The 25,642-nt window shown below is 40.1% G+C and overlaps 1 protein-coding gene across 3 annotated transcripts in view; it reads left to right on the top strand.

The window, feature by feature from the left end:
* The window catches only part of RSRC1 (arginine and serine rich coiled-coil 1), a 370,782-nt gene that overhangs the window by 239,424 nt on the left and 105,716 nt on the right, over positions 1–25,642 (top strand). The gene's annotated exons all lie outside the window — the stretch shown is intronic.

The raw sequence follows: 25,642 nt of genomic DNA, 5'->3' as shown, positions 1-25,642 counted from the left end.
GATTATTGGCTTTCTGAATATAACTTCCATACATTTGTTCAACTGCACCTGATATGTTGGCATATCCAGGTATTACTTTAAATGTTTCCTACTTTGAAATTTTCTTTCTTAAAAGGATATTTTCTGTTTCACTTGGGTGCCTCTCTGTCATGGGTAGGGCTTTTATATTGAAACAAAGTAACAGATTGAAGTGGTTTCAGGGCTTTAATCCCTTGGTAAATTAGCCAGCAGGCTCGCCTTTTCATAGATGTGCTAAACAACAGGTTGATGCCATTTGGGCATTAGCAATGAGAACCACCTGAGGGAATAGGAAATGAATAAGAAGGAGATGTAACATGGGGAGAAAGCATGGATATTAGAGCAGCTCATACCTCTACCAGAAAAACTAATAGCTATAAATGAGTCATCTTGCAAAGTTATGGGGCTATATAAATGTTTGTTGTTTTTTTAATTTTTGTGATTGACAGTGCTGGCAATAAATATTTATATAGTCCCATAACTTTGCTAAAAGAACAAAAACAAACCAACCAAAACCCCACCTCAAAATATTTCAATTTATTTAATTCATTTTGGGGAATATTTTCAAATGTATTTATATAACCCATGAAGCATATAATAATACATGAGGATACATACTAGTATTAATATTCATATTTGAATATGTTTCTGTAACCTTGTGATGTAAAAGGAATTCCAGATCTATTTTGGCTTTATATCAAAATAAATATTTGCTTATTGTTAAGTTTCAAGTTTGTTCTTGTTTATTTTGGGTTTAAAATCCAAATTGGGCTTCATGGATCATTTCAGTAATATTTAGCACTTATAAAATCCTCTTCATGAAAAATGTTGAAACTTGCTGACAGTTATCAATATCAAAATGTCAATCACTTCTGGCTGTAGAATACTACAGCAAATATCTGATTTCTTTTTAATACTTCCCTTCATAAGAGTAAAATTAATACTCTAATGCCATTGGAAAAACAAGAAATCTACTACCATGATATATTGCTGCTTGTTTTGCAGAGTTTCTTATTTTTCCAATGGCATTAGAGTATTAATTTTACTCTTACGAAGGGAAGTATTAAAAAGAAATCAGATATTTGCTGTAGTATTCTACAGCCAGAAGTGATTGACATTTTGATATTGATAACTGTCAGCAAGTTTCAACATAGAGAAAACTGATATAAAATTTAAAAATTTCAAATTGCCTATTAGCCTCTGAGGCCTGCTCTCAGGGCTTTAAATTTTCTATTTAGAAGGGGGTTTTAGGGATCAATATGAAGATCTGTTGATAATATTATATTTAATTAGAATAATCAAAAACCATGCTCAGAGCATGACACCTGCCAGCGATAGCTTCAAAAAGACAGTAAGCAGCATGTGTTAGTATAGCCTCTTTTGCTTGTCCATGAGCACTAATCTAGGAAAAGTCCCAAATGGGGCAGCTAGTCAGCTATTTCACTGACTTTGATCTGGTTTGGGGGGCAGTTTATTTTCCCATAATGCCATTGATCAATGATTTCCTTTCAGCAGTGATGTAATTAAAGGGCTTTAGTCAGCTTGTGTTGTGTTGTCTTGAAATGTATTATTCTGGAGATTTAAAGAAGATCGATAGGGTGCAGTGGCCTGATGTTTAGACCAGAGCACAGGGACCCTACTGAGAGAATAAGGCATGCATGAAACAAGGCTTCTGGACACAAACAAGATGTTTACTTGGGACCTTGAGCTGACCTATTCACAACACATCCTGTTTAACCAGTAGCATTTTATTACCTATTTTTATCACAGTTTCAAAACTAGGATATCCTGTTTATTATTGATTTAAGTTTATTCAAAACAATTGAAATCAAATACTCTATCAAAACAGTGATTAAAGAAAATGAAATTACTTTTTTCAAGGAAATGTTTTCTATTTATTACACTGATCACGAAATATTAAGAACTTCTTTCAGATTACTTTGAAATGCTATTATCCAAAAAAGTGAGAAAGCAATTAGAGCTGAAAAGGGGCTAAAAAAATGTTTTAACTGTTGAAGTGTGTTTAAATATGGTCTAAATCAAACTGAGAGACTATCACAAGGATTACTATAATATACTAGGATTGGGAGATAATTGTGATAGAACAAAAAAGATAAAAATACAAAATTTATTTTCCTGAAATAGATTTTTAGACATTTAGAGTTGCCTTCTAAATAACATAAGTAAAGTTTAGGTAGATATATTCATTTTATATGTAGTATGTGTGTGTTTGTGGGATATGTCTGTATGTTGTGTGGGTGGAAGAGCCTTCTATCAGAGGATCGGGCACAATTAAGTGAAATTCCCTGCTCTCCCACAGAAGGTGGGGAACTGCTCCTGCCTCCCACTCTGGATTAGATTCTGAAGTTCTTGTGTAGGGGTTTGACACCATGGTCAGCTAAATCTCTTCATTGTTGTATTTGTTATCCTCTGATTAACAGGAAGGGAAAAAAACCAAGCACTTAGATTTTTTTTTTAAGCAAGAGATAAGAACGAGGAGCTCTGCATCATATTCAGTGATGATCTTTAAGAAATCATAAAGGTATTCTGTGAATGTTCATGTGCAAATGCTACCCTCCATCAAACCATGCATAATCTGTACAGATTCCCCAAAGATTGTCATAAAACGTGGTGTTTTCTGCTCTGAATTGATCTTTCCAGTAGAGGGAAGCGTATCCATAAAAGAGTTTTGCAACAGAAAGGGGGCTTACATCCACCATTAAGGTCTACGTCCATAGTTTTGGCCATCTGGTGACAAAAACTGGAGAGCAAGTACTATCCTGATGAGCACCCTAGAAATACTTGGGGCTGTGGTACCAAATACTTTAGGGCTGTGGTACCACGTTACTCAGGGCACATCTATTTAGGACATTTTGACCAGGCAAACTAAAGATATTGCATCAGCCGCCTTGGGCTCAGGGCAGTGAGATTAGTACTTCAGTCATTTTGGAACCTGGTCTGAGGTCAGCCATTTCTTATGTTCAGAGACAGATAGATGGGACAAAATAATCAAAGCAAGGAGCAAGACACTGTCCCAAAGAGCAGCAATATTGATGATATTGGCAGCACAATACCTTTGTATACATCAAACTACTTATTTGTCAGGTATACTCAATCTGCAAGAGGACTGGCTCAGTTTTCTGAAGTTCCTTTCGCATTTGTGGGTATTTTCGTTAATCTATATTCACTGCAGGACACAGACCCTAGTTGTCATTGCAATAGTGAGAAATGCTAAACTACCCAACAAGTTAATTGATGATCAGGTCTGGGCATTGGTTAGCTTCTCTATTCATGAGGCATGGGAGCTTTCATGTATGTTTTGCTCCATTGTCTTACACCTTGAGTTCTGAGAAGAGACGGACCAGGCATCACTGAGCTTAATTGTACTGCACATATCAGTTTTGTTACTTTGTCATAATGCTGATAGTTGAATCCAGCCAGTGTCTAATTTTCTTTTGCCAAATCTGTTGACCACAGTCCTTCAGGAAAGTTTTACCTGAAGTCTTGATTCATAAAAAGAAGTCTCTGAAGTAGTTAGCCATTTTGACTTTGTTGCATTCCAAAAAATGTATGATCTTCAGGGCATACTTCCCCTATGTAACTTGATGCGCCTGAGTGGGCTGTTGGTAGCAGGGATTGAACCTGGAACCTCTAAATCTAAATCCATGGGCCTTTACTGCCCAAGCTAAAAGACACCTTTGTTAGAAAGCATGTGGCAGTATTATCATCCCCTATCTGTTGCCCAGCCTCATTAGAGGAGGACAAAACATTACACTGAATCAGTGTGGGTTACACATACATGGGAAGGTGTTTGGTTTTTTTTCTAGTTGGCATAGCCAGAATAGATTTTAGGGCCTGCCTTATCCATTTCCCAGGTGCTGGATTTTTTCCAGGAAACACTGTAGAAAAGATTAGCCTTATCAGACCTAGAACCATTGACTGCCTCTCTGTAGACTTTAAATGTAAAGGATCAAATGGGGGAAAATATCTTTATTTTTGGTTTCTATTCAAGTAATATTTCTTGTTATATTCTTGGTCTACAGTGTCTGGGGTATGGCAGCATTTTTGTGTAAATCTGTTTTCATTGTCTTTCGCAACATGTTACCTTACAGACTCTTTGCAGTTTCTTTCACAAAGTGAATTCAAGGTTACACAGGGAAAACTTGAATCCAATGAAGTGGGTATTCACCCACGAAAGCTTATGCTGCAGTACATCTGTTAGTCTATAAGGTGCCACAGGACTCTTTGCCGCTTTTAGGGACAACTATGTTGACCATCCTTCATTCGGTCCCAAACCACCTGCAGACACAGAGAAAAGTATAGAATATTGTAGGTAAAAAAAAAAAAAGTAGGTATTGGAATGGTACAATGTGTGTATGCTAGCCATACTGGTTTGAGTTCAGATCCCCATAGTTCTGCCCCTACCCACATTGTGGCTGTTCTCAAGATTCCTATCCAAAAAATACCTATACATCTCCCTGAGATTTCACAAAGCCTTCTGTCATACTTCAGGGAGCTCATTAAAGTTGTAGGAGAACAGGTCAAATTTCCATAAAACACTTTGAAACATCCTTTGATATAGAATTATCCCTAAATGGTAGAATAAGATATGGAAATAGTTAACAACTGAGCTCCTCTGAATTTGCAGCACACTTTCTTATAGATAGATGGCTTTCAACCAACTTGACCCCATGTGAGTGGAGTGCAGAAAACAGACCACACAGGCACCTAAGTGGTGACTTATGCATGGTAGGATGGTCTCCTTTTGAGCTCTGTCTGCAGATTGGACTATTCCACTTGCAGTCTCCATTCACATTGATGCTACAATCGCAAGACTAACAGCGGTACACAGGGTTGCTTAGATTTGCTCAAATCAAGTCTCATCCAAACCAGGATGGATTGATTTAAATCAAAGTGACTTACCTTGCTGATTTCAATCCTGATTGAAATCAGCATGCAGGAAACCTCAATTTATATAATTGATTTTAATCTTGTTTTGCATTTTGTACTTTTTAGTTATTTTCCTAAAGAAAGGGCGAGTCTTGTTGGTTGGTAACCTTTAAAACATGTTTATTTTCAACTAAATATATCCTTTACAATAAATGTTGGTGGTACTTTCTGCTAAGTAGGAGGATACACTGTATTTATACACATTTACTTAAGTAATTATATAACATTTATTCAGATCCTTAATTTTTACATTTTTACTATGTTACAAAATGGTGAATGGTACATTTCTTATTTTCTAAAAAGCTCTATTTGGGTGGAAATTGGAATTTAATTAAAAATGCACAAAAACAGCATTTTAAGTTTTTTATTAGTTAAACTATCTTAAATGTACTTGGTATATAAAGAAAAGTACATTTTTCAAAACATGTTTTGCATTTAAAACTCAGAGATTTATTAAACAAAGGAGGCACTATCTGTAGTTACTGAATTGAACTGATTGTTTCTGGTCCCCATGTCCTTCAAGATTTTAGAACTAGCAGATCTCATCCTCTCACACCTAGTTTTTATTCATAGATTGAAAGAGGAAAATGTGCTTTCCTGCTTTCCAACTCCAAGTTGGCTTCTTAACTTTGAATGAATGTTCAGCATCATTGAACTGAACTAGCTGAATAAATTGAAATGAAAAAAATTCTCTCTGTATCTGCAGAAAAGGCTAGTGCTATCAAAAACTTGTTTAGCACTTCAGCAGACTCTGGTTCCAGGTGCTTAGCCAGTGACGTCTACCCGTTCAGTGATCTGATATTCTTTAAAACTTCAGCAGCAACCACGTACCGCTTTAACATTATTTTTTATTTAACCTAAACCATCTTAATAGTTTATAGTGAATTTAGACCTTAACACGATTTTCAAAATGTTAAATATAATTCTAAATAGGTTTATTTTTGAAAGGAAATATATATTGAATTACAATTTTAAAAATCCAAATCAGTTTATCCTTAATCATTGATATTTTTTTAATCCACCATGATCCAAGCAGTAGTAACACCACCTTTGTGCAGTTGGGAGCACTTTTGTGTGAGATCTTAAGTTACCCTGCAACACTTCTGTAGTGTAGAGCGACAGTGTAAATGGAAGGTTAAGTGAATCTTCCTCTGCATTATGATATGTTGCAGAGAGTGTGCCTTGGGGACCAAAGTTTACTGCATAAAGACTATTTGGTCTTCCTGAGCTGAACATGAATTGACCAGGAGGCCCTCACTGCACATTTAAGAGACATTACAATGTGTTACCGAAGAGGTCAGTTCAAATGCAGTTTCTGTCAGTATGTAAACATTTATGTAAAACCTTTAAAAGCAGCATCTTAACATATTTAGTTAAAAGTAAGGATTATACTGATGGGACAGTACACCATGGGAACTAAATATTTCAACATGCATTTTAAAGGAGCTACTTGGACCCTCCAAGGCAGAAGATATACTGTTAGATCTTTGTTTCCATGGTACTGAATCTATAGAAAGCCCTCTCTTTTGTCCTCAAGAAGATCTGAATTGGCCCTTTTAAAATGAAATCTGAAACTTTATTTCAGGCTGTCAGAATGGTGCACCTATCTGTGTGTGTTTTCTATAAGGTGTCTAGAACACCACTGAAAGAAAAGTACCTTGCTTTGTTTCATAATTAGGTCTGAGTAAGAATTAGCCTGAATTTCAGCCTCTTCAGTTGCCCTCAAAAATGCATATTTGTGATCCTTTCAACTCAAATCAACCCTGCAAAACTAGGGAAGGTCCAGGTCTGATGAGGTTTCTAGGCCTCATGGGCCCAGACCAACAAAACAAATTTTCATGGGATCTTGCTAAGCATTTTGCTTTAGTTTTGTCTGGGTGATGCTTACAAGTCAAATTTTGTCTTTTAAAATAATCATTTATATTTTTACTTTTAAGTAAAGTTTTCACTTAAAATACAAATGTTAGTCTCCATGCCCTACCTTAGTGTTTTACTGTATCTCTGTAGAACTGTTTTTATCTTTAAAACCAATAATTCTAGATAAGTTGTACAATTATGATAGATATCCACTTGTCTCTATTCTATTGTGAGGCACATGCAGAGGGCCTTTGACTGCCCAGTTAGTATAACTGCACAAAGTGAAGATTCTTGCAGCTTTTAAAACCTATTTTAGATTAAGAACTGAAAGGTTTTATCTTTAACTGTGAAGGCAATTTCAGCTGCTCATTTCTAATTACTCCTCCTTCAAAAAGCCATTAGAATGGCCAATATAGGAGAGATTTTTAAAAAGTACCTAAGGGATTTTGGAGCACAAGTCCCTTAGGCATTTTAAAAAATCTCCTCCTCTTGCCTTTACCTTAATTTTTTACCCTTTTTTAGCTTTCTGTAGAAGTGGGGTGGAAAAGGTGTTGGTAATCAGTCTCCTTTAGAGACTTCAGCTGTTAGCCATTTGCTGTGATACACACATACCAGCCTCAAGAAAGTAACTTTTGGAGTCTTAAAGTCTGTAATACTTCAAAATGGAAGGTATAGATTAATTTGATTTTAGTTGGAAAATATCTTAAGAATATTTCTTTTACTATATTTTCTCTGATGGAATTGTTGGTGTTTTTGCTGTTTACTTTTATATTTCCAGAAGGCTAAGAAGTTCATATCTGTGTGGTTACTCTGGATGCTAGTTGCATAGTCTGAACTTACACAAGACAAACGTTAAAATACACAAACTTTGAAATTAATCATGCTGCAATTTCTACCTGAATGAGAATAAAACTGATAAAATTGTATATTCAATATAAACATTTATTTTATATTATTGCACCTCAGGATAGTAGTTAATGACAAATTATACCCTCCCTTATGGTTTGAGCAAAGTGGAGTTATATAAGTATAAATGAGATCAGAATTTGGCTCTTCATTAAGCAATAGTCTTGTCATGTGGTCTTTGTAATGAGCTAATGGACTGTGGCAGGCCTTAAACATCCCAGGACTTTTGGCATCCAGGTCAACTATCTAATCTTACAATCTGCCTGTGTATTTATGTTGTGTATCATCTTGATAACAAAACAGCAGGCCACCTGGGGCATGAAAAACACTAAGCTAGGTATCCAACATTTGTGGGTGGTTGGCTGGTTAGGTTTTTGGCTGGGGCTGGAGGGAGTTGGTTTGGTTTTTTTTTTTTGGCTGGGCATGGCTGCAGATATTAAGGACTGGTTACTTTCCTATCTTACCTGTCAAGAAACGGAAGCACCAGCAAGGAAAGGCAGATCTCCTTTAGGGGAAATGCCCCAACCTAGTTAGCCCTGGAAATTGATACAAATGAACTTGAAAGGCCCACTACCAGAAATGCCAGCTGGAAACTGGTATTTGCTGGCAGTAATGACACTTTCACAAAGTATGTGGTGGCACAGCCATTAAAGGATAAAAGAATTGAAACAATTATGGCTGCATTGATGAAATATGTAGAGTTGCAGTTTGGCCCACCAGATTGATCTGCAGTGATCAGAGGAAGGAATTTGAATCACGGGTATTACATGAGGTTTGCTGACAACTGCAGGTAACCAAAATGAGGACCAGTGTCCATCCTACGAGTATGAGGTAGTGGAGAGAATAACTGCATAATTGGTTCCATGCTTGGAATTTTAGGCAGTGAAGACCAACAAGATTGGCATACGAATATAACTTTGGTCATCTTTCGTATAACACCAGGCGACAATCCACTTCCGTTACTCGCCCTATAAAGTTATTTTTGGACACTGCAGACTCATGCTTCCCTGTGTCTTGATGTTCAGGCAGCAAGAACCAACCAGGGGCCCTGAACCTACACAGGTGGGTGATATAAGAGTCTTATTTCAGTGAGCTAGGACACCACTCTATACAGTGAAGAAACATGAGCCAGAAGCGAGCATGCTGAACACAAGATGCAAAGACAAAGGAGAATTACATGCCCATCAGGGAAAGTGAGAAGTTCTGGCTATACAATGGGGAAAAGCTGCTTGGGGAAAATCACAAACTTACTCCTGTTTGGAGGGGACCTTACACAAAAAGGAGTTCACCCCTTTGTAGTGCATCAAGAACTGGTGTACAGATTCACTGGGAGAAAGTGGAAGGTAAACACTGAGGATGCTCAACAATCATACCAGAGGGATGTAGAATTGGATTTGGAAGTATCCCAGCAGGTTCCTGTGGCTCTTGGTGAGAGATTGGTTGTGGAGGAAGAATTGCTGAGATGTTCTCAGAACTTCAGCACACTGCAGTCTTCAACAGGCTGTCTGTCCATAACAGATAGGCCTAACCTGGAGGACATGAACATTGTACCGGTTGATAATCTACATCCAACTATGAGTGATGTGTCCATGACTGAATGTAGTACTCAAGCAAACAGAAAGGCATGGAAACCTGCATGGATGGCAGACTACCTGGACTCCTAAGAATTTGAATCAATATTAAAACTTTAGTTATTGTTATAAAATCTTATTCAGCTAGCGGGGGGCCAGTTCTAATGATCAGTGTACACAGCACCTCCACCAATAGATAGTGCTGTATTTTTATGTTGATGTCTTGTATCTGACTGGGGGAAGGGGGAGGAAGTTTGAATCCTTCCTATGTATACTGGAGTTGTTACTTGCAGTGTTTCAGTAAATCCTCAGAGTTCTGTAAGCAAGTATTATACTATTCACTAGTACAAGAAACTGAAGGTTCAGCACGGCCATTGTGGGTTTATATTCTCTATTCGACCCTCAGTGGGTTCATACTTCTGCATGTTGCCTTTTTTCTTCAGAGGAAATATCTGAAGTGGGAGGAAGAGGGCTTGCTGGCGAGAACATTGCTGCCTCTCTTGACAGAAGTCTAATACAAACAGATGAATTTTGCATTGTTTGAGAAAGGACACAAGACATGAATTCATCCTTAACTCCTGCAGCAGTGTGTTTCATAGACAAACACCCTTCACCACTAAAATTGCTTTGTCGTGCCTTCAGTGAGCTTCAGCCTTGGTACCAAGATGGAGGCCCATACCTTGAACTGGATCTGCTATTGAATGAGGTCTCAATGTAGTGTATGCAGCACCAGTGTGACATGTTCTTCTCTACCCATTCTACTTAGGAGACGGACTACTGTTCTTTGGACCAACTGCAGCTTCTGTGTATCAGCTGTTGGTAGAAATTATCTTAGTAGTGCAGTCTCAAGTTAAAAAGGGTCAAGTCTTCATCTGAAGCAATAGGGGCAGTTTTCTTGCCACTTGTAAACAGAAAAAGGACTTTTTTGGTAACTGCTGTGCCAAGGGCACCCATACATAGTGGAGTGTTGAGTATTGCTTCAGAACTGCACTCCTTCTAACAGCTGATGGATGGCTGCCCTCAGCAGCAGGAATGGTCGATCGACAAGATCTTTGACATGCATTCCTTTTGTTCACTGTTGTAATTGTATGCTACTGAAACATTAAATAAGCTTTTAATATTTAAAATTAGTTTTCTAATAGTGTGAGCAATATGCTCGTAAAAATAAGCAACAAAAACAAACCCTGCAAAGCACTTCAAACATAAATTCAACTCTGCTAGAAACTAAATCTAATTGGAGGAATTTCTCTGAGTTTCCAATGTTGAATAATGCTGCTTATTTATTATTTTGTTATAGCTCTCTATACAAATATATAGGTGCACATGTCTATGGTAAAATTATTCTGTCAGAATTATGAGAGCCAGTTGGAATCTTCAAGGTTGCAGATGAGCAAGTATAAATGCATGTGTATATTATAAGTTGCTTGCCCTTGGAGGGGACTTCTTACTGACAACAAATCTCTCTTAAATGTTCTTTGAGAAATCAGTCCTTTGTTCAGACAGTGTTTGTTTCAGATCTTTGACTAAAATTGCTTTTTAGTATACTTTGTTTTAGCAAAAATAAAACAAATATATTAAGAAATGTAATATTTAAGCAAAATGTTTGTACTACATTAGTTATTTTAATTCTTTAACCAGTATCACAGCAAATTATTCACTTTGTGAATGTTCAGATTAGTGTTTAATTTAGAGTCATTTCTTTTAATCTAGCTACTGAATCCAAACCAGATAGACCCTGGAATAATTTCAAGGGTGATCTGCTGTATATGGTGAAGATAAATAGTTTGTTTTTAGCAGAATTTCAGTATCTTCATTGGTTTAACTGGAATGAAAATTTACAGTCACTGCATTTTTAAGCAACGTAGTTACCCTTTTATCCTGGAGGAATATTTAATAATGCTGTATACAGTAAATGATTACAGTAGTTACATATTTTCAGCTTACATCATTAATTTCCCACAATTTGTTTGTATTAAAACAAATCTGAATCTGTATCATTGGTTACTCTGACATAGAACCTTGCATTCTTGCGGATTTTGTAGCATCCTGCTTTTGAAGCCTGCTGTGCCTTCTTCAAGGGTATCTGAAGTATAATTGAGTGTGTTTGGCACCAGCAATAACTTTTTGACACAAATCTTTGACACACTCTCTCCATTTTGGTGTCAAATATCAAGTCCCTTGGAATGTTAGTCTTATGATTTTACAGTAAATGTACGGTAAATCCTGTTAGTTTCTATCCTGGACCCGGAAGAACATGATCTTTTTTTTCCTTCTTGGTTTTCAAGTGCTTCATTCATTATCCTTGTGGGCTTTTGAAGACAATTGTCCAAGGGTTTCTTCCTGTGAGATTTGTGTCTCCTTTACGTGTACACTCAGCTTTAGGTTGTTTTTAACTTATTTTAACATAAATATGCTTCTATGTCCTGGTCCCTAAACAACACAAACATTTCTCTCTTGACTCTTTTTCTCTTTGTCTGCTTTGCCCCATCCAGATTTGTCTTTGATACCGTGCTGTATATTTGAAATATTTTTCTCAAGTAAGAGATGCCAATCTTTTCCTCTCTTACTTTAAAAGTCTTCTAAAAACCTGCCTGCTAATTAAATGTTACATCCATATTAACTGTACTTCATTCTGTATACATTTTGCATTGTATTTTACTCATCCCGTTTGCGCTTAGATTGTAAAAATCTTTGGGTTATGGACTTATGCTTTTTTATTACATTTCATTAATTGGACAGAGTCAAGTATACATACAGTGCTATATAAAATTTGATATCGGCATCCCAGCCTTTCTCTTGTGGAAGATTTAAAGACGGGGCATTCTGTATTCTGCCTGTTTATTGCAGATGCTATTTGTATCCAAAACTCCTTCCCTCAGGCCCCCATTCTTCAAATCAGTTAAGAACATGTTTAATCTTTAAGCAAGTGAGTAGTCCTACTGAAGTCAAAGCACATGCTTAAGTACTTTGATGAATCACGGCTTTGGGGACGTAGGCACATATGACTTCTCAGGACCTTCCACCTCCTCAGTTAGCAAGGCGATGCTTTGCTCAGCTGCTGGTCTGGGATCCCACGGAGGGCGTTGCTCCCTGGAAGAGATGTCTGCCTCCTTCCCTGGTCCAGAACCAACTGAGCTACTGGGCCTTCCCGTTATACTTCCTGTCCCACGCAAGTACTTCTGGCAAGGGGGCAGGGTGGATTTGGCCCAACCCACCAGGGGAGCATAGTGGTCTCTTGTTCTCGAGGGAGGGCACTCTGCCTCACTACAGGGACTAATCAAATAAGCTGAGAAGGATTAGTCTATAATTTTTTAACATTCATCTCTTTTTACTGATCAGTTAAATTGCATTCTCTCCAGCCATATTTCAAGGATGAGTTCTTCAAGTGATGGTCCCTATGTGTGTTCCACACATGGATTCGCATGTGTACATATATCTGAGTCTCGAAATTTTTAGTAAGTGGTATCCGTTGGTCTGCATGTGCACCGAAATTGAGGGTGTCAAGAGCAGTGTAGACCCACAACTCTCTACTTTCTTCTTACTGCTGCATGGCTTGTGTCAGAATCTTCTATGTCTAACAGCTGCTTCCTCAACTGCGTCATTCTGTAAATATATTATAAATGAGTTTCTTTTAGTATTTTAATCTTTTAGACTTAGTCATTTTTCCCTACCACAGGGAAATTCTCCGTGGGAAAGCTGGGATTATGTCCAGAGTTCCTGGGGTTCAAGAATTGTGTTTCCTGCCCCCCACTCATTTTCTGTGAGTGACTGACGCCAATGCTGTATCTACTGCCTAGGCAATGCTCACATCTCAGGCAAGTAAAGCATTTGCCACTCCTTCCCCGGTAGAACTCATGAGGGTCAGGAGCTAAGTCTTAAACATCTGATGGAACAGACTATAAGAGCCCAATCAGATCCGGTCTGGGGACACCCCGTCCTTCCCACCCCCATACATTGGCCTCATCGAGCAGGCAGTGCCCCTCTGAGCACGAGCTTGGGAGTTGAGACTAAGACTTTTAAGTCTAAGAGCAAAGCTCCTCATGAGAGTAAGGTACCCTCTTACAAAGTAAATAAGGAAGTATAATTTACTCCTTTCTCATAACACAAGGACTAGGGGTCACCAAATGAAATTAATAGGCAGCAGGTTTAAAATAAACAAAAAAGTATTTCTTCACACAATGCATAATCAACCTGTGGAACTCTTTGCCAGAGGATGTTGTGAAGGCCAAGACTATAACAGGGTTCAAAAAAGAACTAGGTAAGCTTCATGGAGGATAGGCCTATCAATGACTATTAGCCAAGATGGGCAGGGATGGTGTCCCTAGCCTCTGTTTGCCAGAGGCTGGGAGTTGGCAGCAAGGGATGGATCACTTGGTGATTGGTGGTGGTCTTAACCCCACCTTCCTCCAAGGTTTCCCTGATAAGAAAAGATCTCTTCCTGACCCCTTCAAAGTCAGCAGAGCCCTCACTCATGGGTACTAAAGCCCTCACTCATGGATACTCAACTAAAACTCTTCAGCAAAAGAAAGTGGCACAAAGTGGTTCTGGTATCAGTTCTGATGTCTAAAATGCAGGACAAACTTCCACTGACCTTTCCTTCAACATCCAGATCTCACTTAGTGCCAATCTGCTGCAGTCCCAGAAGGATTCAACTTCTGCTGTGACCAGGAAACCACTGGATCCACTAGCTCCACCAATGGGCTCACCCACACCGCAGGATGATCAGAGATCTGTGAATCCCTGGAGGACATTTTCCCTATCCCCTATCCTCCCTCACCCCTCCTCTTGGCTCTGTGCTTATTTAGAGACATAATTACTCCAGAGGAAGAAGCTTAGTCCAAGGATGCAGAGCTGCTCTCCTCTCCCTCCTGCGAGCCTGAATACCTGGCCATCAGTACCCTCAGTTCTGCCGTGGTTCAGGACCTGGCTTTTTCTTCTGATGAGTTGGAAGCTCCACAGGAGGGTTGCAAGTGCTTTGGAAGATAGGATTAAAATTCAAAATGATCTGGACAAACTGGAGAAATGGTCTGAAGTAAATAGCATGCAATTCAGTAAGGACAAATGGAAAATATTCCACTTAGGAAGGAACAATCAGTTGCACACATGCAAAATGGAAAATGACTGCCTAGAAAGTAGTACTGCGGAAAGGGATCTGGGGGTCATAGTGGATTACAAGCTAAATATGAGTCAACAGTGTGACACTGTTGCGCAAAAAAAAAAAAAAAAAAGCAAACATCATTCTGGGATGTATTAGCAGGAGTATTGTAAGCAAGACAGGAGAAATAATTCTTCTGCTCTACTCCGCGCTGATTAGGCCTCAACTGGAGTATTGTATCCAGTTCTGAGCGCTACATTTCAGGAAAGATATGGACAAATTGGAGAAAGTCCAGAGAAGAGCAACAAAAATGATTAAAGGTCTAGCAAACATGACTTATGAGGGAGGATTGAAAAAATTGGGTTTGTTTAGTCTGGAGAAGAGAATACTGAGAGGGGACATAACATTTTTCAAGTACATAAAAGGTTGTTACAGGGAGGAGGGAGAAAAATTGTTCTTAACCTCTGAGGATAGGACAAGAAGCAATGGGCTTAAATTGCAGCAAAGCGGTTTAGGTTGGACATTAGGAAAAACTTCCTAACTGTCAGAGTGGTTAAACACTGGAATAAATTGCCTAGGGAGGTTGTGGAATCTCCATCATTGGGGATTTTTAAGAGCAGGTTGGACAAACACCTGTTAGGGATGCTCTAGATAATACTTAGTCCTGCCTTGAGTGCAGGGGACTGGGCTAGCTGACGTCTTGAGGTCCCTTCCACTTCTATGATTCTTTGAGCCTTATTTACCACCTCCTGGCCAACCCCAACTGGTCTTGTTGGAGGACAAAGATGAGCTGGATCTAACAGTTCAGATGCTTCTGGGAGCAATTTCATTGTCTTCCCAGGATGAGGCAATTTACCCCATCTATAATCTCCCCACAATTATTTCAGTCAATATCACAAACTCCTGCACAGGGTGATGTCTGAGCTGCAGATACAGCTTGAAGTAGTTCAGGAGCCCCAACACAGATTGCTGGAGGTTTTACAGCTCTCAGGCTTCAATTGAACAGCCCTCCTGATCAGTGAGGCCATCATGGATCCAGAAAAAATTGTGTGGCACACTCCCACTTCTTGTGCTCCCATCCCAAAGAGGACCAAGAAATGCTACTTTGTTCTGTCCAAGGGTGTAGAGTTTCTAGTCTCACACCCATCTCTTAACTCATTGGTAGTACTAGCAGCCACCAAGAGATCCAGGTTGCAACACCCAAATGCTAATGGAGACCATTAGAGGCAAAAAGGCATCCTTTAAAATCTGGAAGTCAAATCATAGCTATGATGATAGGAAAGTGCATAAACTCTGGCAGGTTCAGTGTAAAAGTATAAGTAGGTAGGCCAAGAAAGAATGTGAGAAGCAACTCGCTAAAGATGCAAAAATTTACAGTAAGATTTCTTTTTAAGTACATTAGAAGGAGGAAGCCTGCCAAACAGGCAGTGGGGCCACCAGACAACCAAGGTGTTAAAGGAGCACTCAGGGAAAGACAAGGCCATTGCAGAGAAGCTAAATTAATTCTTTGCATCAGTCTTCACTGCATAGTATGTAGGGGAGATACCAATGTCAGATTTGTCTCCCATAAAGGAAAGCTCTGAAGTACTGTCCTGCATTGATGTGTCAGTAGAAAAGGTTTGATAAATCAAACCCTAGGACCAGATTATATTCACCCAAGAGTGAAGGAAGTCAAAATGGAAATTGCAGAGCTATTAACTGTAGTATGTAATCTATTGCTGAAGCAAGCCTCTGTACCAGATGACAGGAAGGTAGCAAAAGTAATGCTAATTTTTAAAAAGAACTCGAGAGACAATCCTGGCATCTGCAGGCCAGTGAGCCTAACTTCTGTACCAGGCAAATTGTCAGAAACCACAGGAACAAACATAGATGTGAACATGCTTTGCTTTAGAAGAGTTAACACGTCTTTTGTAAGGGGAAGTCATGCCTCATCAATCTATTAGAATTCTTTGAGGATGTCAACAACTACGTGGATAAGGGTGATCTAGTCAGTGAAGTGTGTTTGGATTTTCAGAATGCCATTGACAAGGTCCCTCACCAAAGGCTCTTAAGGTCTAGAGATAAGAGGGATCAGTAACTTGTTAAAAGATAGGAAGCAAAAGGTTGGAATAAACAGTTGGTTTTCATAATGGCAAGAGATAAACAATAGGGTCCCCCAACAATCTGTACTTGGACCTGTGGTGTTCAACGTGTTCATTAATCATCTGGAAAAGGGCATAAACAGTGAGGTGGTGAAGTTTGCGGTCATACAAAATTATTCAAGATAGTTAAGTTCAAAGTTATGAGGAGTTAGAGGGGTAATCTACCAAAACTGGGTGACTGGGTGACAAAATGGCAAATGAAATTGAACAGTGATGAGTGCAAAGTAATGCACACTGGTAAAAAATAATCCCAACTACACATATGTAATGATGGGTTCTATGTTAGCTGTTACCACTCAAGAAAGATCTTGGAGTCACTGTGGATAGTTCTCTGAAAACTTCAGCTCCGGGGTCAAAAAGGCTAACAGAATGTTAGGAATTATTAGGAAAGGGATAGAAAATAAGACAGAAAATATCATAATGCCACTATATAAATCCATGGTGTGCCCACACCTTGAATACGCTGTCTAGTTCTGGTCACCCCATTTCAGAAAGGATATACCTGGAACTGGAAAAAGTTCAGAAAGGGACAACAAAGATGATCAAGGGTGTGAAGTGGCTTCCATAAGAGAAGAGACTAAACAGATTAGTGCTGTTCATTTTACAAAAGAGACTAATAAGGAGGGTGGGGTTTGATAGAAGTCTATAAAATCATGGATGGTGTGGAAAAGTAAATACAAATACCCAGTGAAATTAATAGGCAGGAGGTTTATTACAAACAAGAGGAAGTACTTTTGCACACAATGCACAATTAGCCAAAATTATAACCAGGTTCAAAAAAGAACTTAAGTTCATGGACGATAGGTTCATCAATTGCTATTAGCCAAGTTGATCAGGGATGCAACGCTATGCTTGGGGCAACCCTAAACCTCTGACTGCCAGAAATCAGATGAGGAAGATAAGAGTGAATGGCTCCAACAATCGTGAACACTCTCTGGAAGCTCTGGTACTGGCTGTTCTCGGAGACTGGAGACTGGGTTAGATGGACCATTGGTCTGACCCAGTCTGGCAGTTCTTATGAATGTTGAATGACTTTATAAATTGCAAAGAAACACAAAAAAACTTCTGAAATTTCAGATGCATCATTGTAGTTCTGTAACTTAAAATTTCCTCACTCCATATTTTGGAAGCCTAATTAAAATATAAGAAAGAACACTATGCTGAGACATGGTATGAAATCTTCAACCTAGAGTGAATTTTTAGTGCCAAGTTTATAGAAATTTCTGAAAACCAGATTATAATGGAAACACTGGCAGCCTCTAACTGCAGCATTACTAACAGGTACCACTCGTTTATAGTTTTGTTCCAGTTCTAAAATATAAAATGAAAAAATCTAGAGTCCTACTTGGTTTTGTTTTGTCTTTTGTTTAACATGTTCATTTTCTGCTTCCATTTATAATTTTTTTTGCGGTTCTGTACTTTAGGTAACTTTTTGTCATCTATTTGATTTTCACTTGACCTGGTGATTCTTGACATTTTAAAATTGGCAGATGAAAGAAAGATTCATATTTGATATATGTCTCACTGTAGAATTTTTCTAGTTTGCTGACAAGCCATCAGGTTAAATTCTTTTGTTAACTGTGAAAAGAAACATCTTCTGTCATTTTAAATTAAAAATATCTATGATCACAAATGCATTTGAATTGCATCAATTCTTTTCTAGAATTTGTTTAAATAGCAAGTTTTTGGAAACTTTTTGCATTTGTAATTGATTAGTGTTTTTCTAATACTTTTAATTTATTTTATTTTTAAAATTGATCAATTTTGATTTCATGTAAAGTTATATATTTAATACAGTAAACAATTACATTTTTGATCTAAGCAAAGTAGATAATTGTATTATATTGTTGGCAGCTTCTATCAGGAATGGGCTGGGCGTTCCTTAGGAGGACAGATTTATGATTAAGGCATAAGCCTACGAGTTAGAATACCTGGTTTTAAACCTGGCAGTTACACAGACTTCATGTGTAATTTGAATGAGGTACTTAATCTCACTGGGCCTCCCCATTTCCTCATCTATAAAATTGTGATAATACTTACTGAGCTCACAGAGGGGTGATAAGGCTACATTCGTTAATGTATATAAAGCAATGAGAATCTGGAATGGAAACTGATATATCGGGTAAAGTATTAACATTTTTTACTTTCTTTATTATTACCCCATATCAGTTCAGAAATAAAGGTATGTGATATTTATATCAATCTTGATTTACTTTTTCTATTCTCAAAACGCAAGACTTGATCCTGGCAATTTTGTAGTCAAATGGAATTTTTCCACTGATTTGTAAGGGAACAGAAGCTTACCTATATTGTTTGAGTTTCAAGAAAGAAAAAATAAAAGACGTAAAGCAACTAGCATCATTTGTTTTTCTTAAGATTTTTTGAAAGTGCTGGTCATATCAAGACTGCAGACATCCTCTATGTGGAATCTTAAGAGCAGTGATGGGATTCAGGCTTTGGTCTTACAGCAAAATAGTTGTATTTTATCTCTCTATTTTTTATTTCTAATTGATTTAAGGGAACACTGAAATTTATCTTTAGCACAAACCATTCTAATGGCTTAAGATAATCTAAAATATGAAAAAAGAAATCAACCTGTGCCTGTTCAGTCAATCAATCACTGTTCAGTGGCAGTCATTACAATAAAAGGTAATTTCTAAATCTCTTGAATAAACATTTTGAATGAATATTATTGCTTTCATATTGATGAGTCATAGAATCAGAGACTATAAGGGTTGGAAGAGACCTCAGGAGGTCATCTAGTCCAACCCCCGACTCAAAGCAGGATCAATCCCCAACTAAATCATCCCAGCCAGGGCTTTGTCAAGCTTGACCTTAAAAACCTCTGAGGAAAGATTCCACCACCTCCCTAGATAACAATTCCAGTGCTTAACCACCCTCCTAGTGAAAAAGTTTTTCCTAATAGCCAACCTAAACCTCCCCCGCTGCAACTTGAGACCATTATTCCTTGTTCTGTCATCTGCTACCACTGAGAACAGTCTAGATCCCTCCTCTTTGGGAACCCCCTTTCAGGTAGTTGAAAGCAGCTATCAAATGCCCCCTCATTCTTCTCTTCTGCGACTAAATAATCCCAGTTCCCTCAGCCTCTCCTCATAAATCATGTGCTCCAGCCCCCTAATCATTTTTGTTGCCCTCTGCTGGACTGTTTCCAATTTTTCCACATCCTTCTTGTTGTGTGGGGCCCAAAACTGGACACAATACTCCAGATGAGGTCTCACCAATGCCAAATAGAGGGTAATGATCATGTCCCTCGAGCTGCTGGCAATGCTCCTACGTCTATAGCCCAAAATGCCGTTAGCCTTCTTGGCAACAAGGGCACACTGTTGACTCATATCCAGCTTCTCATCCACTGTAACCCCTAGATCCTTTTCTGCAGAACTGCTGCCGAGCCACTCGGTCCCTAGTCTGTAGCAGTGCATGGGATTCTTCCACCCTAAGTGCAGGACTCTGCTCTTGTCCTTGTTGAACCCCATCAGATTTCTTTTGGCCCAATCCTCTAATTTGTCTAGGGCCCTCTGTATCCTATCCATACCCTCCAGAGTATCTACCACTCCTCCCAGTTTAGTGTCATCTGCAAACTTGCTGAGGGTGCAATCCATGCCGTCCTCCAGATCATTAATGAAGATATTGAACAAAACCGGCCACAGGACCGACCCTTGGGGCACTCCGCTTGGTACCGGCTGCCAACTAGACATGGAGCCATTGATTACAACCTGTTGAGCCCAATGATCTAGCCAGCTTTCTATCCACCTTATAGTCCATTCATCCAGCCCATACTTCTTTAACTTGCTGGCAAGAATACTGTGGGAGACTGTATCAAAAGCTTTGCTAAAGTCAAGAAATAACATGTCCACCGCATTTCCCTCATCCACAGAGCCAGTTATCTCATCATAGAAGGCAATTAGATTAGTCAGGCATGACTTGCCCTTGGTGAATCCATGCTGACAGTTCCTGATCACTTTCCTCTCCTCTAAGTGCTTCAGAATTGATTCCTTGAGGACCTGCTCCATGATTTTTCCAGGGAATGAGGTGAGGATGACTGGCCTGTAGTTCCCTGGATCCTCCTCCTTCCTTTTTTTAAAGATGGGCACTACGTTAGCCTTTTTCCAGTCATCTGGGACCTCCCTCGATCACCATGAGTTTTCAAAGATAATGACCAATGGCTGTGCAATCACATCAGCCAACTCCTTTAGCACCCTCGGATGCAGTGCATCTGGCCCCATGGACTTGTGCTCATCCAGCTTTTCTAAATAGTCCCGAACCACTTCTTTCTCCACAGAGGCCTGGTCACCTCCTCCCCATACTGTGCTGCCCAATGCAGTAGTCTGATATTCGACCTCGTTCGTAAAGACAGAGGCAAAAAAAGCATTGAGTACATTAGCTTTTTCCAGATCCTCGGTCACTAGGTTGCCTCCCCTATTTAGTAAGGGGCCCACACTTTCCCTGACCTTATTCTTGTTGCTAACATACCTGTAGAAACCCTTCCTGTTACTCTTAACATCCCTTGCTTGCTGCAACTCCAAGTGTGATTTGGCCTTCCTGATTTCACTCCTGCATGCCTGAGCAATATTTTTATACTTTTCCCTGGTCATTTGTCCAATCTTCCACTTCTTGTAAGCTTCTTTTTTGTGTTTAAGATCAGCAAGGATTTCACTGTTAAGCCAAGCTGGTCGCCTGCCATATTTACTATTCTTTCTACACATCGGGATGGTTGTTCCTGCAACCTCAGTAAGAATTCTTTAAAATGCAGCCACCAGAGAGAGAGTCATTTTAAATCAGAGCTTTGGTATCTGAAAGCATTTCTTAATTCCACATGTTTTGCTGTAAGTTGCATTAATTGGTGTTTTTATACAACCTATTGCTTTTTAAGAGTTAAGTGGCTTTCTTTCTCTTTTGTTATTAGGTTCTGTAATGTAGTATGCTTACAGATATGCTGAGTTTCCAAAAAGAGGATCCTTTGGACAAATTAAGCAATACAAAAAGGTTTTTTTCAGTATTTTAACTCTGTTTTCACAAGTTTTCTTGCCTGCATTGCTAATATCAGGTATCCAACAATTTGGAAATGTTTTGTACAGTATATAGGAAATATAAAATTCCACTTCTGATAAGATATACTTATGAATAAAATTGTAAATATTATGGCTAGTTTGTCAAATTTGGTTCCCTTAACTTGTATTTATTATCCCTAACTTGGATTTAAGTGAGTCTACAGCTATGAGAAGCAAACTAAATATAAAGCAGAAGCCTTTCTCCCTAGTAATATCTGAATAATCAAAAAATTAATTGGTTGTATTGTAATCTTTCCGCAGAGCGCACATGCAACACCCCTGCCCCATATCCTCAACTCTAGTGTTAGCATGTGAAATTTTAGAGCTTATCACCAAAATAATAATGTATCTAAGTGTTCATTTATTGCAGAGGATCTCAGACTGGGGATTGAGGCCTCCTGGCAGGTTTTAAGTGGGCAGCTGGTGTGTTCTGGCATAATCACCAAATGCTACTAGAACCCAGGGGAGTGAGCTAAGGGGAGAAAAGGGGAAACTCTCCTTTAGTCCTGGTGAAGCTTCTCCCCTCCCTCTCTTCTCTCAGTGCTCCTCCAGTTGCTTGTATTTTAAACATTTTGTAATGTCTATTGGTTAGAGAAAATGCTCATTACTTTATTAATTTCCGGAGCACAAAGCTCAATTTCAGTTTGCTCAGGCTTCTGAAAAAATAGGCGTATTAAGGGCTTATCTACACTAAGGATGCTACAGTGGCACAACTACAGCACTGCAGCTGTAGTGTAGTGCTGTAGTGTAGACGTGCTACAGCAATGGAAGAGTTTTTTTCATCGCTGTAGTTAATCCACACCCTTGAGAAGTGGTACCTAGGTTGACAGAAGAATTCTTCCATTGACCTAGTGGTGGTGTATCTACCACAATTAGATTGGCTTAACTACATCTTTTAAAGAAAAGGAGAACTTGTGGCATCTTAGAGACTAACCGATTTATTTGAACATAAGCTTTCGTGAGCTACAGCTGTCTCTTAGGTGCCACGAGTACTCCTTTTCTTTTTGCGAATAGAGACTAACACGGCTGCTACTCTGAAATACATCTTTTAAGGGAGTGAATTTTTCACACCCCTGAGCAACATAGCGAGGTCAACCTAAATTTTACATGTGGACCAGGCCTAAGAAACTACACAGAGGCATTAGTCAGATTCATACTAAGGGTATGTCTACACTACGAAATTACGTAGAAGTTGATTTTTGGAAATCAATTTTATACAGTGATTGCATATGTCCACACTAAGCGCATTAAGTCAGCGGAGTGCACCCACAGTACCGTGGCTAGCATCGACTTTCGGAGCTTTGCACGGTGGGTAGGTATCCCACAGTTCCTGCAGTCTCTGCTGCCCATTGGAATTCTGGGTTGAGCTCCCAATGCCTGATGGGGCAAAAACATTGTCACGGGCGGTTTTGGGTACATGTCGTCAGTCGCCCCTCCCTCCGTGAAAGGAACGACAGACAATCGTTTTGCACCTTTTTTCCATGAAGACGCCATACTGCTGTCAGCAAACGGTGCAGTAGGACTGCTAACCGTTGTCGTCATCCACTGCTTCCGCTGCAACTCTGCTCAGCTGCTCTTGTCTCAGTAGTGAATTTCTCCATGTTGTCTGTCATGTGCTCCTGGGTACTTGTGTTCTTTCTCGGGAAATGTGCTAACTGTGTGTTAGCATGGTGCTAACCGTCATCCTCCATCACTTCTACTGCAACTCTGCTCTCCTGCAGATGGCGTACCGTGGCAAGCATGGAGCCCACTCAGCTCACCGCTGCTGTTGTGAGCTTTGCAAACACCTCACGCATTATCCTGCAGTATGTGCAGAACCTGCAAAAGCAGGCGAGGAGGTGACAACAGCATGATCACGATAGTGATGAGGACATGGACACGGATTCTCTCAAAGCCTGGGCCCTGGCAATGTGGGCATCACAGTGCTAATGGGGCAGGTTCGTGCCGTGGAATGCTGATTCTGGGCCTGGGAAACAAGCACAGACTGGTGGGACTTCATAGAATTGCAGGTCTGGGATGATTCCCAGTGGCTGCAAAACTTTCGCATGTGTAAGGGCACTTTCATGGAACTTTCTGACTTGCTTTCCCCTGCCCTGAAGCGCAAGAATACCAAGATGAGAGCAGCCCTCATAGTTGAGAAACGAGTGGCGATAGCTCTGTGGAAGCTTGCAACGCCAGACAGCTACTGGTCAATCGGGAATCCATTTGGAGTGGCCAAAACTACTGTGGGGGCTGCTGTGATCCAAGTAGCCAGTGCAATCATTGACGTTCTGTTATCAAGGGTAGTGACTCTGGGAAATGTGCAGGTCATAGTGGATGGCTTTGCTGCAATGGGGTTCCCTAACTGTGGTGGGGCGATAGATGGAACACATATCCCTATCTTGGCACCGGACCACCTTGGCAGCCAGTACGTAAACTGCAAGGCAGCCAGTACGTAAACTTTCAATGCTGCTGCAAGTACTGGTGGATCACAAGGGACGTTTCACCGACATCAATGTGGGATGGCCAGGAAAGGTGAATGACGCTTGCATCTTCAGGAACTCTGGTCTGTTTGAACAGGTGCAGGAAGGAACTTACTTCCCAGACCAGAAAATTACCGTTAGGGATGTTGAAATGCCTATAGTTATCCTTGGGGACCCAGCCTGCTCCTTAATGCCATGGCTCATGAAGCCATACACAGGCACTCTGGAGAGTAGTAAGGAGCAGTTCAACTATAGGCTGAGCAAGTGCAGAATGGTGGTAGAATGTGCATTTGGATGTTTAAAAGCTCGCTGGCGCAGTGTACTGACTAGGTTAAACCTCAGAGAAATCAATATTCCCATTGTTATTGCTGCTTGCTGTGTGCTCCATAATATCTGTGAGAGTAAGGGGGAGATGTTTATGGAGGGGTGGGAGGTTGAGGCAAATCGCCTGGCAGCCGATTACGCACAGCCAGATGCCAGGGTGATTAGAAGAGCACAGCTGGGCGCCCTGCGCATCAGAGAGGCTTTGAAAACCAGTTTCATGACTGGCCACGCTACGGTATGACCATTCTGTTTGTTTCTCCTTGATGAAAACCCACCCCCTTGGTTGATTCTACTTCCCTGTAAGCCAACCGACCTCCCCCCTTCAATTACCGCTTTCAGAGGTAATAAGGTCATTATTGTTTCAAAATCATGCATTCTTTATTAATTCATCACACAAGTAGGGGGAAGACTTGCAAGGTAGCCCGGGAAGGGTGGGTGAGGAGGGAAGCACTGGGTGGGGTGGTGGATGAGGGGAGGAGGGAGAGAGAAGGCCACACTACAGTTCAAAACTTATTGAATGCCAGCCTTCTGTTGCTTGGGCAATCCTCTGGGGTGGAGTGGCTGGATGCCTGTAGCCTTCCCCCCACCCCATGCATTCTTGGGCGTCTGGGTGAAGAGGATATGGAACTTGGGGAGGAGGGCAGGCCGTTATGCAGGGGCTGCAGCAGTGGTCTGTGCTCCTGCTGCCTTTCCTGCAGCTCCACCAGATGCCTGAGCATGTCAGTTTGCTTCCCCATTAGGCTCAGCATTGCATCCTCCCTCCTCTCCTCGCGCTCCTCCCTCCTCTCCTCGTGTTCCTCCCTCCTCTCATTGTGTTCATTTAACGCTTTCCTAGTCTCTGCATTGTTTCCCTCCATGCATTCCGTTGCTCTTTCAGTGCGGGAGGACATGAACTCTGAGAACATTTCATTGCAAGTGCATTTTTTTCGCCTTCTAATCTGCGCTAGCCTCTGGGACAGAGATGATGGGGGAGTGTAGAAACATTTGCTGCTGTGGGAGGGAAAAAAAGGGAGAGTAGTATTTAAAAAGATACCTTTTAGAGAACAAAGGGAAGACTATTTCACACTGAATCAAGCAATTCACATTACATAGCACGTGCGCTTTTGGTCTAAAGTTCCATTTTGGCTCTTTTTTGAGTGCCTGCCGGTTTGGAGTGAGACATCACACACGCTCAGCTGGGCAACAGAATTCGGCTTGCAGGCAGCCATGGTAAGGCAAAGGGTTTCGGCTTCTTCAACCTTCATAACAT

The sequence above is a fragment of the Eretmochelys imbricata genome, chromosome 9, assembly GCF_965152235.1.
Source record: "Eretmochelys imbricata isolate rEreImb1 chromosome 9, rEreImb1.hap1, whole genome shotgun sequence".
NCBI lineage: Eukaryota > Metazoa > Chordata > Testudines > Cheloniidae > Eretmochelys > Eretmochelys imbricata.
The sequence above is the reverse complement of the archived record's forward strand: the minus strand, read 5'-3'. Positions and strand labels throughout refer to the sequence as shown.